Consider the following 17,605-nt stretch of genomic DNA (forward strand, 5'->3'; position numbering starts at 1 on the left):
TGGGAGTTGAACCCACACGCACAAGTGCCTTGGACTCAGAAACAGGTTCGCTGTTTTGCTGTTTTTTCATATAAGGTCCGTAAATACGTTAAGTTAAAACCTATAACAATAAAAAAATTATAATCTCAGGACTATGTAGGCAGACAGCTCCTCCATAAGATTAAATACATAAGTAGGTATATTCCGTGCACATAAATACACCAATCAATGTACGGGCTTACGAGATGCTACAGAATATGAGCCGCGAGGAGACGGTCGTCAACATTTACTTAGGCGATTTTCCTCCGGGGACGGCGGAAAATGACATGCGCTTTTCATCCCACTTTTCCCGAGCTCTATGCAATTGCATACGAATTTCTGAGAACCGTCTTTGAGGTGCAGCTTATATTTTTTGTACCGACTTAATTTGCAAGTTATTTGACTCATCGAGTTCTTTATATTATTATGTTAAATTCATTGTAACGTTGTGAGTATTTCTAAAGTGGCGCAAATGAAGACGATTATCTTTATGTGAAAATGTTTATTACGTAATGAAAGAGTCTGAAAATTTGTTCCCATCATTTTATAAAAACCTTTGTTTTTTTTAATATGACTGTAAGCTTTGTCTTTGGCTTACTATGCTTTGCAATCAAGCTTTGAAAGTTCGATTGAAAAAACATGCTTATATTTGTACCAAGTTATTGCAGCTGTGTTTTAATTTTTGCCGAGTAGTAGTCGTAGTGAGCAAAAAGAAGATTATCCTCATAAATAAAAATATCCTCCTTCATCTTGATTTACTAACTTCCTACTATGTTATACGTATAAGTACAGAATCTATTTTATTTTTTCTTTCAACATTACAAAACAATTTTAACCAGAAGTAGCATATGGCATATTGAAATATATTAATTATAAGAATGGTATAAAACCATGCCAGGAAAAAAAAAATTGCCATCTGTTTTATTCTCGTACTTTATCTGTGGTTATTCACACAGAAATAATATGTTGTACAAAAATACAAATTTTTAGAAGATTTAAAAAAAATGTACGTTACCAGTAACCTACCTCTTATGAATTAGCCACAATACCTACCGTATTTACCGTAAAAGAATAAATTATTGAACACTATTTTCAATCGTCATTTCAACGCATACAATATTAACCCTGACAAAATTATGAATTTGTTATCAAGATTTTATTTAGATAAATCTTGCCTTTTGCTTTTACTTTTACCTATTTGGATGCGTTTAGGAGATAATGAAAAATTTCTATTACGGAACTTACTGTGGGGGTCTACGAGTAAAAGCGAGTACTAGTAAAATTTAACATAATGCCACATAGTTAACATTAAGTTAACGCGGGTAACTTAAGTAACGGATAACTTAAGTAACTGCGGAGAGCAGTAAGTTATATAAACATACTAAGTAAATAAATAAAATAAATAAATGTAGGTACTATGACAATACACACATCGCTATCTAGTCCCAAAGTAAGCCTAGCATGTGTTGTGGATACTAAAATTACTGATGAATATTTTTTATGAATAATGTACATAAATACTTATAATAAACAGATAAACACCCAGCCACTGAAAAACAACCATGTTCATCACACAAAAATTTTACAGTTGTGGTTATCGAACTCACGGTCTTGGACTCATAAAGTAGGATCGATGCCCACTGCGCAAATCGGCCGTCATGAATACTAGAAGACTAAGAAACAAATAAGTGGCTACTATAACCTTTGCACAATGGTAGGTAGAAAACGAAGAACAGACGAGTATGCTCGTCACCGCCGGTCGAGGAAGCAGAAATCACGACTGCAAACATTGACTTTAGACTTTTACTCTTTTACTCACTTAGCCTAACTCCCTGCACTGCAAATCACCTCGCCCCCAGGAGAAAGTTTTATATATTCTAAATGTTTTAAAAAGGTCGCCCGTGATTCAGTCTCAGGAGTCGATTGACAGGAACACGATCCATTATTGCATTCCAGTCTTCTCTAACTCACTTTTCAGTTGTAAGTTTCATTTTTATTCCTTTACTGCAAATATTGTATTCTGTTTTTCACGTACGTTTTGGTTGGTAGGGTTATTTAACCGGTATACTTAGTTTTTGTTGCGTTATGAGTTACTTACAAACTTAGTTAATTTTAAATACCAAGATACCTTGATTAAACATGTTATTATTTTTGTGTCAATAAAGGTCGACCGACGTTTAATCATTTTAATCAATACCTAAAGATTTTTGTAAAAGGATATTATTTGAGAATTTCTTTTGGTTTCCATTCGATCCTCACAACAAATCCTGACTTGGTGATCCTGACTTGGTATTTGTATCAAATACAAAAAAAAAATAAGCTCAAGAGTTTCGAAAAAAAAATCAACAAATCCTCCTTTATAAAGTCGGTTCCAAACCAGAAGTCAACTCTCTTTGAGAGAATTTGAGCGAGAATTTCAGCCAATAATAATGGTATTTTGACAACTTTCTACGTTCTATTGCTGTATTAATACCGCGCGTTTTATTGATTGTTTTGACACTGCACGGCGTTTGTACGATCTCTGCTGCTGATTGAGGTATCGAAATCTCGCTTTTTTGCCATGGTTTGCTGCGTCGTGTCCTATTTTTTCAATAAAGTAAGTAGCAGTGCATCATAAGTATCAAATTTAAAGTGGGGCTTTAGCAATCTAGTCTAAAAATGAACCGTATTTCCTAGATACCAAAGCTTAACTCTGATCATCTGTTTATGGGCAGAGTATACAGATTCCGTTGCAGAGTCGTCTTTTGAAAAGCAACTTTATTGCTGCTAATAAAGGCATATGTGTACGTGAATTGAAGCGTGAAAACGCGACATTCTTTGAGGTTAATTTTTACAACTCTTCTTAGACTTGCAAACAATTAAATAAATAAATAAATATACTACGACAATATGCACATCGCCATCGAGCCCCAAAGCAAGCGTAGCTTGTGTTATGGGTACTAAACTGACTGCTACATATTCCCTTTTATGATTAATATACATAAATACTTATTATATTATAAGTAGATAAACACCAAGACACTGAAATTTTTCATGAGACACACTCTTTCCAGTAATTGGAATCGAACCCACAGCATTGGACTGTAGCACTGCGCCAATCGGCTGTCACTCAATTATAAGGCAAACGCGTATTACGGTTATAAAGTCACTAAGAATAAGTAATTTTCAATGATAATATTCCAATTTATATTTAAGAGGTACAGTGATCTTTGCCTCTATAAGATTTAAATATCGTTTCTCTAGTTCAAAAGGGGCTTATAATAATTGCTCTTTACTATTACCTATAAGCCTTTTTTAATAAGGATTATACAACTATTTTACTAATATTTGCAGAAGGTAAGCACAAAAGTAAACATTAATTAGAGTAAAATGCAAACTAAAATTAGAGAGTCTGCACAAATATCGTTTACTAACATTCAATACTCTGCACTTCATATAACTTGGGCGAATGAGAAATGGTCTGCATTTAATCTTTTCAGACTTTCTCAAATATCCGCTCATTAACTTGTGTAGCCACTTCAGACATCGTCGATTTGTTATTTTAAATCGTTTCAATAGAATAAAGCAACGTGGTAAGGGAAACGTACCTAATTTTATTTAAGCATATTACAAAACCATTAATTTGTAATTAATGGTTTTCTTATTGTAATATGTTTATATGAAATTATTATTATTATGTCAGTGACGCTTGCCGTTATTATAAAGAATTAGAGGGCAACTGAAAATCAGCTGTTCGAAGTACCCTGTGTCCCAACATGTGCTGTAATTGTTTGTGCCATGCCAACATTAAATTTCATACTCAATATGAGTATGGAATTAAAAGTTTAGTTTAGTGCAATATACACAAAAATAAAGAGTTCAAAAAAAATATCTCAAATGTTTTATTCATGTATACACAGGCACTTATGGAGCGTTCATACATTTAATATGTTACACTCATGTTAGTGATGGTGTTAACTGCATTCGTTAACTTAAAACTAAAGCTAGGAGGGTTGGTCTAAGAAGAGCCCACAACAAGCTTAGCCAGGTTTTTTTTTGCTATCACCATCTCAGTCTAGTTGTTGTTATTGACCTATGAAGTTAGAGCAATAAAGCGTATATATAAATATTGAACTTATTAAGAGATATCTCAAGGATTTTATCTGGTAATTTGTTATAAAATGATATACAATTACCAAAAATAAAAAAAACCAATTACCAATTCGATTTCTTCCTTTCGAAGTCGTACCCTAGATTGTAGCCAATGGGTGGGTGGGTTCACCAAACTATTTAACTGACAGCGGGATGGTATTCTTTGAGAAGATATATTATGTGCCTTTCTTCTCTGAATATCAGATTCTCGCAAAAGTTTGAATTTCATCAACATCCTTCCTTCAACTATCAACAGATAAAGAATTATGGAAATTGATCGAAATTCGACGCAGATATGCAGTATATAAAAAAAAGCAGATTAAAGAAAAACTCAATTCAGTTTTTATCTCAAAATCGTTCGTAAGGTATCGGGTTCTACAAAATTGCCTACTTTCTTATAAACGTTCAATCAGCTTGATGTACAAATTCTTAACTAATTAATCTTTCCTTGGAAGTTTAAGACGTAAGGATGAGACTGAATAAAAAAATCGTTGTTTTATCAATTAGAATTTTCAGGCTTAGATGGATTTTTAATGAGTTTGTTTGGGGCTTAATCCATAGTTTCTGCGTTACACAAAGCTGTGCAAGTGAGATTAAGACGTAGACACAGGCAACAGCTAGTAAAATTAATATTCTGTGTTGAAATAGAATGGACCACTATAGTTAGGGATTATCGCATACGATCAATAGAAAACGGCTATTCACGCTATTATAATACAAATTGTATCCATTACATTCTCTTAGGAAGGTGTCTATTCAGCTAACAAACGATAAATATTTGAATATTTTATCGCCGAATTCTGATAAAGGGATGTAAATGACTACTCGTCCAATTTGCATTGAACAGATTAACGTCATAATCGGGGCGATTCAATCAGTGATCCCGAGAACTCACTCTGGACAAAGAGGAAAGGTGGGGCGCGGAAGGGGGGGAGACGGTGTTCTCCCGGATACTAATACCTTTAGATAAAATGCTAATTTTGTGTTCATTCGATTTTGTAGACGAAGGTAGCTCCGGATAAACCAAGCGTTTTTAGCAATATTGGGTAAACGAATGATAAATTTTAGTTTGGCTAAAATGTTAAATACCAATACAATTAAGAACGGACGAAGAAATTTACGTTAGGTCTATAGATATATTCATCAAAAATAAACTAATCTTAGTTCGGAATTAATCGGAATTTCGAAGTTTATTGATATGAATGTATAATTAGCTCCAACATTAATTTAGCTAATGTAGTGTTAGACGGTGGACTATTTGGCAAACCACAATTTAGTGACTGATACAATAATGTTAGACCGCAACTGAATGTGTTACATTTTAACCAATACTAATAATAATTATATTGTTCCCTATCACAAAAACTAATGAAAATGTATTGACGTTTAATTTAAAAGGTAGGTAGGCGAGTAGCATTTTTAAAGAAACAATGCATGGCTATGGTGAATTATATTATTTATGTACTGAAATATCATATTGCGGGAGTCACAATGGTTCATATTTCGCAACGTCAAAAATTTACTTGAGTCTTTTTCTTATATACTGCCTTAGATCATCTCGCATCTTTAGTTTGGAAAGTAAACACTAAAATGAAAACCCTAGAACATGAATTGTGCGTTATGTACGAAATTTGAAAATGTTTGACTAAACGTGGTCGTGTTTTATTTTTAACCCCCGTCGCAAAAAGAATGAGCCGTTATAAGTTTGACGTGTCTGTCTGTGGTAGTCGTTTTTTTCCGAACGGATGAACCGTTGTGATTTTGTTTTTTTCTGTGTGAATTAGCTTGGAGAGTGTTAGCTATTGTTACAGTAAATTTATAAAGTGGATAAATAATTAAACTTTTGATAATTATAAATTCATATTTGCCAGTTAATTATGTTCATGACATTGAGTTGGTGGGTATATTGATATAAATACGACTGCATGATCGATGCACCGTAGTCCTACATGAACTCGAATGATACAAAGAAACCTCCCGGTGTCGTTGCATCTTTCGAGTCGTTGACCACTATGTTTAATGAAAAACGCTCCAAGATGGCTGCAGCCACAAAATAATCATTTTAACATAACTCTCTTAATGTATCAAATGAAAGGGCTTCATTATTAGTAGGTAATTTTTTTATAACAAATCCATCAATATGAAATATGGATATGAAAGGAAATAGTAAAATAAAAAAAAATGCCAAAAAATACACCTTAAGTATGTAAGTGTGTCAAAATTTAAATTGCGTTGGCACATATCTACCCCTGTTCAGCAATTTCTATTAGATATTGTCGAGTTTGAAAATTGCAGCGTTTAATTTATAGTTGCTTAAAAAAATTAACTGAGTATCGCACGTATCGCTTTGGTTAATATTTTTTTTTTTTTACAAAAAACCGACTTTGGTTTACAACTATTAAGCAAGAAATAAATATGTTCTACAACATTTTAAAGTCGGTGCCGAGTAAAATGTAGACCATTAATTTATTGGACTCCAAAAATGTTATAGATAATATATTTTTTTTTTCAAATCGATTTATAAATCATAGAGTTCAGGTAATAAACATAAAAATATATATACAACCGAACTACTCCTTTTGGTAAGCAATGATTCTGGACATTAATGCAATGAATATGATAAAAAAAAAAAAAAAAAGTTTGTTTTGCTAAGAAGCAAAGTTGTATCAATATATCGCTGAAGCCTTCTTTTAAGAGTAGCAGTACTACCCCTGCGTCAGGAGACTCTGCTCTTGCATAAAAAATAACTTAACAAATTAAGTAAAAAGGAAGGTAGTTTTACGAACAAAACGATATGTGACAATATACAAGAGGATAGACATGTTATGTCATATTGCGCTGTAACTATGCTAATATTATTTTCCTTGGAGAATCGCCCTGCTGTAGCGTGCTTATTCTATAATGATGGACTAACGTACACTGGTGTAAGAGAGCGCCTATTATATTGATTTAGTGCTGTGAGTGTTACAGAGGCTAAGATACGAACTCGGAACGTGACTGGTGGAGCCGACGACGGACCAGCGATGTTTAACTTTGTACTTTAGAAGGAAGCATGTAAGTACACCGCGACCCATTTTATACAGTACCGTACGTATGAGATTTGCACGTTTGTGCTTGATACGTTTTCAAGTATCCAATGATCGAAACTTTCGTAACGTCAACATCACTGTTAGAATATTTCCTGACACCTGTCACTTTTGATTTTACTACTATAATCTACATAAATAAACAAACAGTTGACATTACATTCTAACAGTGCATAATACATTCCAATTTTAAGTTAAATTTCGCGAATATCTTTTTTTGTGATCTAACTAAACGATAAAACATGAAATTTTACAGTTTATAATTTTTTGTCAGTAGGGCATGGCAAATGGTACTAATTATTGTTATCGTAAAATCAACATTACTTCAAAGGACTTGGAATATATATATGAAATTATTCCTATCCCCTATTCCTTCTAATATTTAAATGTCAATGTAAGTTTGTTTGTTACGGTTTCACGCAAAAACTACTTAACCGATGCGCATGAAACTTTGTACACATAATATATCTTTGGAAGTGTTAGAAGTAATATAGGATATTTTTTATCCCGACATTAAGCCCGGTTTCTTTGGGAGAGGAGATGAAAGTGTTTGACGATTTTACACCATAAACTCCGACAAATTAAATTATAAACCGATTTAAATAATTATTTTTGTACTATAGAGGTTAAAATATGTGTATAATTTTGCCCAAACTGTGGTTGGAAATAGAAGACATAAATCTTCAGCGGACAGCAGCAAACCCCTCATTTAAGGCTGAGCGATACTGAATACTAATATATATATATGGTATATTATTTGAAGACGTATACACAAGACTTGTTTCTAAGTTTAATTTCTTTAACCAGCGCTCCAAGCGTTTTTTTTAAAACAAAGAACTAAAGTCCAAGTACTTTGAAGTAAGCAATTATATATAAATAAAAAAATTCTATTTATTTTAGTAACATTTATATCACCCTATATATTACTAAAAATATATAGCCATTCCTCCAACTAGCATCTTTAAGAGCCCTAAATTGGAGAATTGAATCTAGTATTTACATTAGTGTATAGTATATAGTAGTAGTATAGTAGTATAGTATATATGTAGTATAGTAGTGGGAAATATTTAATGGACTTCCTTTCAAACTGGTTTTTTTAAAACCAAATATTCTTTCTTTGTTTCACTCAGGTTTAATTGTTTTTTTAATATTGTAATATTAAAAAAACAATTAAACCTGAGTGGCATTATAAGGTGTTGCAAATATTTAAAGATTATACTTTTCAATGTCACTAAATTGACAGACATTATGTATTTGTTAAGCCGATTTGCCTCAATATAAAGATTTTTAATTTACTATTTCGATTAACTTATTCAATTCATTTTGATTGACAAATATAAACCCTAAGGCAAAAGAGGGTATAGCATTTAACAAGGAAAGGTTTTCATCGTTAAAATGCTGCATTTACTTCGGAAGCGAGTCGGGATGCTACGTAATACCAACTCGACATCGATTGTTTTAATACTGATACACAATCCTTTCTCAGCGTGCTTCAGTTATATTGATTCAGAGCTACAAGTATTTCTGAACGTGACTGCTTCTGCCGACGGAAGCTAGGTTGACCTTAATGCTCTAGGAAAATCACTATTATAGGAAATACCTTCCTCGATCTACCTTGTTCTTTTAGTTGCGTTGTCTCTTGCATTCTACGATAGGGAAGTAAAATCACGAGCGATTTCTACACTTATTATATATTTTTAAAGAAACTTGAGACAAATGTTTAAGAAAGTTGAGAAAATAAATCTGAACGTAAACGGTGAATGCTGGGTTAGGCTAGAAAATAACCTGGACGTGTATATGGACTTCTGCAGATTTGATTCAGTCTAACTCCGAGTTTAAGGCATGCACTTCAAGCAAACGAGAATATACACGAATATTATAAATATGAAAGTGTGTTTGTTTGTTTGTTTGTCACCTATGTTCGGCTTATCCGATGAACCGGTCCTCGAAATGAACATAGGATAATATTTATGTCGAAAAAGCTGCTGGTAAAGGTTACCCGTCGGATTTAAGACAAAATATTTTTTTACTTATGCCTTTTTGCCCGGAATTTTTTTTGGAATTTTGTACGAAAATAGTTTGCATCCTGGAGATCCATAGAATATAATTTACCATAAAGATTTGATTCTACTGGTAGGGCGTTATTAGTCTCAATGATTACCTACCCCTTTCGTTATGTCAAACAATGGACCACTGCTGGAAACATGTCTTTTGTAGGTTCCAAATACCACGGCCTTATGACACTTGGAACCAGGGGCTCTCTTCAGCTTGTGGCCATTTGTCAATCTCGTGGTGGATCTACCAACGCGGCGTTTAACGGTGTGAGGTCTCGATTCCAGCACCTTGCCCCAATGTCCATCGTTTCTCCGAGTGATGTGCTCTGCCCCTGCTTACTATATCGATAACTCAGGTTCTCTCATTCCTGATCCATTTGATCACGTAGGGGTACTCTCTTTATCGCACGTTGATTTACTCTGAGCCTTCTTATGAGACCCATAGTTGGCGAATACGTTTCTATCAACAGCTATATACCCATATTAATTACATGAAGGTAGGTTTAATAAGTATCAAACTCCTTTTACGTAGCAAGTTTTTTTTTCTTAGACTGCATCATTGCTTAAGCATCCGTTTAGGTGGGTTAAGAACCCCTTAGCTGGGTAGAGATCCCCTGTCTCCTATGTGGCCGAAATTAAGAAGATATATTACACTTTTTCAATGTGACTTGGTGGGTTTTAAGGTTCAGGAAGACCGACGTGACTTAACTTACTGTAGGGTTCGAAATAAAACCTGGAACTTGGTGACGGTTGAATCTCCAGGATGGTACTAAGAAATTTTAACGGCAAATGTAACAAAGTAAGAATTATAAGCATAAAACATAAAAGAATAATCAAAAAATCACATAAAACCACTTTAATCATGGCTTAAAGTAATGTTATACATAAACTAACCGCAGCACACTAAAACTGAGTGACAGATCTTGGTTGATCGGTTAACCAAATATTGACTATACTAATTGGATACGCTGAAGCCATCCGATTTGCCTAATGAGAACCGATTCTCTTCTGCCTGACTCCGCACAAGGACATTATGCATAATTGTGTTTGACTTCTACATTAGCTTCCCCGCTTTCTTAATCACTAAGACAACAGACCAAAGATATGATATTGCCACAACTGGATCGTTGTTCAAAGTTTAAACCCTCATTGAGGAGTAATTTAATAGACTCGAGCTCATAAATTGTTTGACTAATGTATTTGATATACACCGGTATGATTTTCTCGGTATCGTATATTTTTCGCTTCCTTATTTTTGACAACGGTACGAGTAGCATGACTGATTGACTATTTAAACAAAGATGAACAGATACCCATAAACTGAAGGCGTAGCTGTTTACCACTGGACACAGATATTCCTGAAACATATCTACTCCAAAAAAGTGAAACAGGGAGCGGTTATTTTATTTATTTTATTTTATTTTATTCTATTTTATTTATTAGGGACAACAGACAGTCATGCACACAAAATTACAAAAAAGACAGCTTAAAATAAAAAAAGCATTAGCGCAAGACCCACATTGACCACGAATTACTAAACTTATTTTAAAAAAGGGCTAAAAAATAAATTTAAGTTATTACAAAAATAATAAATAATTCATCACTTATAATGCAAACTACTACTTAATACGACTTATGATTGAATTTTTTTATATTTCAGATTGCTTATTACCAACTTCTTGAAATTACTTACACTAGAAATAATAAATAAATGAAATAAAACATATGAGGCGGATAAATGACACCCGTATTCAAAAACATAATTATTACTAACCGTATATACGAAAGCAGAGTTTTCCTTTAATCAGATTATTAAAATATGACTACATCAAGTCACGAGTTTATCCAAGAAATCGGGGAAAACTTTCTCAAAGCATGCATTGAAGGTGGTCTGATAGTTTGAAAGCTAATCAATTCTCAATGCACTCCGTCGTTAAAAATAACACGAAACTCGATTCCTGCTAAGTTTCCAACTCGAAGCGGCGGGCATATTCACTTAGCAAAATGCTCGTAATCCCGGACTTTACTAAGCAACTATCTGTTAATGGAAAATAGACTTGGAATTTTGGAAATGCATGTAGCTTGCTAATATTTTTTTACGTCTATGCCATTACGTTTTTACAAGTTGGGGTCTGTGATTGTTTTAGTGTTGACTTAGGATAATTTCATAAATTCATTTTAACAAGAATATCCCTGCTAATATAAAAAAAACACCCCCTGGTCTAAGAAGAAAGCTTACAACAAAATTAGCCGGACAATTTTTGTTATCACCATCTCACCATCACAGTAGATGCAGACGGCCGACTGGCGCAGTGGGCAGCGACCCTGCTTTCTGAGCCCTAGGCCGTGGGTTCGATTCCCACAACTGGAAAATATTTGTGTGATGAACATGATTTTTTTTCAGTATCTGGGTTTATCTGTATATTATAAGTATTTTTCTGTATTATATCCATTAAAATATTCAACAGCTATCTTAGTACCCATAACACAAACTACGCTTACTTTGGGGCTTGATGGCGATGTGTGTATTGTCGAAGTACATTTATTTATTTATTAACAGTAAATTTTTATTAAGCTATGAAATTAGAAAATATTAAGCATTTAAATACTCAATAAATTATCATGTTGTATTGTGATTTTCTAAAATTGTAAATTGCTAGCTGGAGTCAGTATATGGATATGACCCATTCCGGAGGTTTGATCAAAAAAAGAATAAAATTAGCTCTAAAATTATCTGTATAGGTGTAGTCCATAAATTAGATGTAATTAGACTTATTGTAATTAAACGTAAAAGCCCGATTAGCATGAATTAAAAAGTGTTTAACTGCTGTACAAATACCCTCACTAACTAACTACCCTCACTCTAACTTTTTATTAGAATTAAAATTAATACTGATGTAACCCACATTAAACCGGTGATCCAATAAAGTTTTAGAATAAAATCTGCTACCTGCTACTTCTGCATTAACTATGGTATTTAGACGTACTACCTCGCGGACTTTTTTGCAGATTAAGTACTTTAATCACGTAGTAAAAAATTTTTATTTATCACCAATAGTTTTCTCAGCGTACGTCCAGTAATAAATTTTATAGACAAATTTTTGTGTCTAGCGCCTTGTTATCCTATCTCTAAATAGTGCAAATATCATAGTTATAATATAAAATTTTCACTTCAAAATGTCATTTCTAAATAAAAGGTGAAATTTTATGAAAATAACTAGAAAATACGAAAGTACCCTTAGCTTGCCAGTAAAACACGTTTATTTAACAAATCGGCTAAAGTTTTCAAAAGAATATATTGGAAGTGGTCTATTAGTTACTACTTTGAAAGCTAATGAATTCGAACTGTACTTTTCCTTCTTTGAAAATAATACAAAACTCAATTTCCACAAGTTTCTAACTCGGAGCGAAATAGTTTCACTTACCAAAGCATTAATCTACCGCTTTCTCTTAATGCCTCATACTTTGGAAGGAAATATGTAAAGTATAATAATAATAATAATAATAATAATAATAAAATCATTTATTCACACGATTATTAAATTGTGACAGAAATCATAGCTTAGTACTATGTATGGTTGAATCACTGGTACCTAAACTGAGTAAAAACTCGTACTATAGATATCAGTGCAAAGTAGACAAATCGTAATTCATTCTAATATTATAAATTCGAAAGTGTGTTTGTCCTAGCTTTACGCCCTCGGTAAGTAACTAATTAACTTGATTTTTTTAAATAGATTTAATTGAAATGACGGAGAGTAACTCAGACTATTTTAATCCTAGAAAAATAAACGATTCCCACAGGAAACCGTATTAAACCGTATTAAGCAGTAACATGAAACTCAAAACGTCGTACTTCCGATATCAAAGTTAACTTATTTAATCATATGACTGTCAGAATTATTAGAACCGATGTCAAATCCATAAAGTCCAGGTGAATCGCCAGAAAAAATATTTCAAAATGCCATTACCCTAAAAGGCACATTTTCCCGCAACTTTATGAAAACGTTTCTGTAGATTTATGAATAAAACCTTTCAGGGAAGACGCGAAGCCGCAATGTAATTTAAGGCGTATGGTGGAGAACCGCAGCCTCCCAAATTAGACCGTTATCATTCCGCCGCTGTCGCCGCTCAGATCACCAGTTATGTGAGCCAATACACTGAACGAACAGAATAAATTTGCTTTATATCACACAGTTGACCTTCATATCCAATATTGTTGCTTTTATTCAGGAAAATATCTTGGGGAATCTCCCGCGTACGCCCTCTTCGGCTTGCCCCTGCGTTTACGTTTAAAGTTATTTTTTCGTATTGAACGTAATAATATAAGGAAATTGGATGCTAAGCCAATACAATCGTATAAAGTGGAATGTAATGTAATTTAACGATACAAGCCGTTTATCATTATTGCCGTAATTTAAGGTTGTGATGTTTTTCATTATTTTTTAGGAATTTTGTTACTTATAATTCTATAAGTAACTATAGTTTTTAAATAACTTTTCAGTAATACAATGTTATTAAGAGTGGTGCTAGCGTAGTGAGAGATTTTTTTTTTCTAAAATAATATTTATGTGTTCAATTCAATAACTTTTGCTTTAACTGTGTAGGAAAACTTCGTGCGGAAACCCTTAAGTCGATCACTCGGTCTTATAGGTCCCATCGGTTGGAACAATTCGGGAATTTTATAATTTCAGATTTTTCTGTCTGGTCTTTTAAGAGACTTAAGCCGTGGCTAGTTACTAAATAAATAAACAAAAATAATACGGTAAACAATTCGTACACAAATCGCAACCTAGCCCCATAGTAAGCGTAGCTTGTGTTATGGGTACTAAGATGAATGATAAATATTTTTATGAATAACATACGTATATGCTCGATGTGGGAATTGAACCCACACCCCTATCTCAGAAAGCAGGGTCGCTGCTCACTTCGGCCGTCAAACTAGGACATGGTTACAACTGTACAGACAAGGGTTTAATATATCTGCCAGTTTAGAATGCATCGTCACTTATCATCAGATAATTGCAGTCAAGGACTAACTTGTATTGGAATAAAAAAAAATGCCCGAGAATGATCTATGATGACCCCAAAGGCGTATGAAATTTACTATTTAGCACTTAACCTGCGTGAAGGATTACGGCTTAAAACCTGCTCATTCTTAGAGTTTATCTGTGCCATGTAGTGGGCCTATGTCTGATTACTTTACACGCCTAAACTACTAAACGGATCTAGGGATTGCATTCTGGCTAACATAGGATTCATTTTAGCCTCGAAATCAGATGGTTCCCCCGGGATTTAAAAGAACAGACGAAATCGTGGACGAAGTTGATAGACGTAGGAAACAACTAAGTAGTAGTACTATTATAATTAAGTGACATACTTTTCAAAACCTCAAAACGCTGGGAATTTACCAAAATGTTACTGTGTACATGTACATACATGTACCAGACCTATGCCGTAAAGTACTTTTTTAACCTATAAACTTGGGACGAGATTACGATAAATTTTGTAAGAAAATAAATTTACCAAATTGTTCCGGAGCAATAGGTACTCACATAATCTATAATTATTGCTTCAAACAACTTACCAAATTTGCCAAGAAATGCACGAAATACTTTTTAAACAACACTACGATTTACATCACTTTTTATCACATTCACTATATTTATATTATGTTATGTTATGTTATTAAATAATTATTTATATGTCATGATTTAAAATAAAGAGGTTCGTTTCCATATATCTGTAAATTATTTTAAAGATACATGCTCCGTCATAAATTACAACTGATTCGCCATTTTGTACGCTCACTAAAGATGATATTTTTTTTAAACCTACCCTCTCTTTACTATAATTCTTTTCATAAGTCAACCAATAGATATAGAAATTGACAACCACGATAGCTTTTATCTCTTAATGTTTTGCACAAGTAGTATCATTTACTTTTCCACGATTTTTGCGAATTTACTATTTTATAACATCGGGCCCTGACGATACCAAAGTTATTGCAACGGGAAGTTACATTTTTCAAATTGGCTATTGTGGTTTTTATATTTTTATGTAGACTAGTTAACATAGTAACAACTGTAATGATGTGTGGGTCAAATCGTCGCGCTGCGTGGTCCTGAGCTGTCAAACTGTCATATCATATCCATTTTTGCCCTCGTATAATGTAACTATGCTGACAGTATGAAATACTCGAAAATATATATTTAGGGACACAATGGCGTCTTTTTGATGACCGAAGTTGATCGGGGTTTGACCCTCGAGGCTGAGTCTTTTTGCCCGGGGTTTCCAGCATAGTTTAAAGATTTAGGTTTGTTATCAACATCCTTGTTTAAGGATATATTGACTGCAGTGGCTAGATTCACATTTTAACATTTAAAGTGTGTTTTCACCTGGTGGGAGTTTTCGGCCGTGGTTAGGTACCACCCTACCGACAAAGACTTGCCGCTAAGCGATCCAGAATGGGTTTCTTATAACTTACATACCCCTAACAGTTTAGCCCGCTTAAACCTGTAGTGGTAACCAATTGACAGTAAGACCCAATGACACTGCAATTTAGGATTATTTTTTTAATTAACGATAGGCCAGCGTTTGATGACAATCATGCCCGTTAGAAAGCAATGATGAGGTAAAAGTTGGAGCACGCTTGCCTGGAAAAAGCCTATTCACTGTAGCCTTGAAGGTACTCAAATTATACGTGGCAGTAAACACAGTTGCCGGGAGGGCGTTCCACATCTTAGCGGCACGTATCAGAAACCTTGATAACTTATAGTAACCTTGTCTTGTAACCATACAGTTTGCGGACAACCCAACTCTTGGACAACACACATCATATTGCAATTAGGTATGTGCACAGGATTATTCTGACATTTTATTGTGATTTTCTTCCTATATTCATGGCTTCAATATAAGTAAGGTTATGATTTAAAACTCTGTCTGTTTATATCACTAATATAAGATAATAATCGTCAAAGCCCGCCAACCCGCATTGGAGCAGCGTGTTGGGTAAGTTCTCTTAAACTCCATCTTCTATGAAAATATGTAACGCATAGGCTAATGATAATGACTACATACAAGTAGATTATTTATTCTTATTTCATTACTAATATTAGAAATAAATTTACTACGTCAGTTTGTTTGTTACTTATGTGTGACGGCAAATACTAAATTCAAAATTCAAAAATGTTTTATTCATGTAGACCTTATTACAGGCACTTATGAAGCGTTCATACATTTAAGATGTTACACTAATGTTAGTGATGGTGATAACTGCATTCGTTAACTTAAAACTAAAGCTAGGAGGGTTCCAAACGGTGCGTATTTCATCTGGTAATTTGTTATAAAAAAATATACAATTACCCTTAAATGAATTACTAATTTTATGCAGCCTAGTAAACTGCACTACAAGTTTATTTTTACTTCTAATATTAATATTGTTACTGTCGAAACCTGCGACAAAATATGAAACAGCTTGAACAGATTTTATAATTTATCCCAGAAAATATGATAGGATATTATTTGAAAAAGCATGAATGATTCCGTTCCCGCGGCTTTTAAAAAAAAAACTGGCTCAGATAAATAGAAATAAGTTTAATCCTGAAGAAGCATGGAACTTTTTGGTATGGTAAAACAATCAGTACCTAACATTAAAAAAAAAAAAACCAAAGACTAGTTTAAAACACTTTAATTAACAGATTCCCAAAAAGACAGATTCACAACATATTTTCTTAACGTAGGTGACAATTTCTGGGCAATCAAACCGCGACCGAATTCTGGATCCATCATTCGAATTCGATCATCATGTACAACAGGTACCTTATTGTATACTATTACTATATAGGTACCACATTATTATGAATCTCCATTAAAGAAATAACTCTTTTACGAAATGCCAAAGTATAAAATTCGCCGCTCTTAGGTGAAATCACAGTAGTGATGTTCGTAATTTAAGTTGATAGTAGCTCGAATTTTATTAAAAGTTTTTTTTTATGAGCTTTTATCGTTTTATTTAATTGGCTTTTCATATTTTTGGTCGTTTAGGTAATTAGGTGTACGATATGAAAATTGTTTGCTAAAATTTTTTTAACTTATTATATTAAGTTTAACCACTGATGCCTTAGTATTTTTATAAACTCAAACAACAATACTGTCCTATGTTTGATGACAGATTTTTTAATTTATTATTTAACAAAAAAAAACTAGCTGTTGCCCACAACTTTATCAGCGTGCAAATTCAGTTTTCATCCCTTAAATCCCGGGTTAATATTTCTGGTGTTACAAAATATGCTATGAGTATGTAGGACGTAGGTA

At 33.4% G+C, this 17,605-nt stretch overlaps 1 protein-coding gene across 9 annotated transcripts in view; it reads right to left on the minus strand.

Annotated features, from left to right (window-relative positions):
- The window catches only part of LOC120637070 (protein muscleblind), a 378,716-nt gene extending 363,458 nt beyond the window's left edge, over positions 1-15,258 (minus strand). For 2 of the 9 annotated variants that reach the window (XM_039908679.1, XM_039908674.1), the window contains exon 1: positions 14,877-15,257. The gene's annotated coding sequence lies outside the window, so the exon portion shown is untranslated. Of the gene's footprint in view, positions 1-14,876 lie in introns of all 9 variants that reach the window. The other 7 variants (XR_005659419.1, XM_039908683.1, XM_039908680.1 and 4 more) reach the window with 7 other exon arrangements.
- Positions 15,259-17,605: the final 2,347 nt, after the last annotated feature.

Source organism: Pararge aegeria, chromosome 3 (genome assembly GCF_905163445.1).
Source record: "Pararge aegeria chromosome 3, ilParAegt1.1, whole genome shotgun sequence".
NCBI classification, from domain to species: Eukaryota; Metazoa; Arthropoda; class Insecta; order Lepidoptera; family Nymphalidae; genus Pararge; species Pararge aegeria.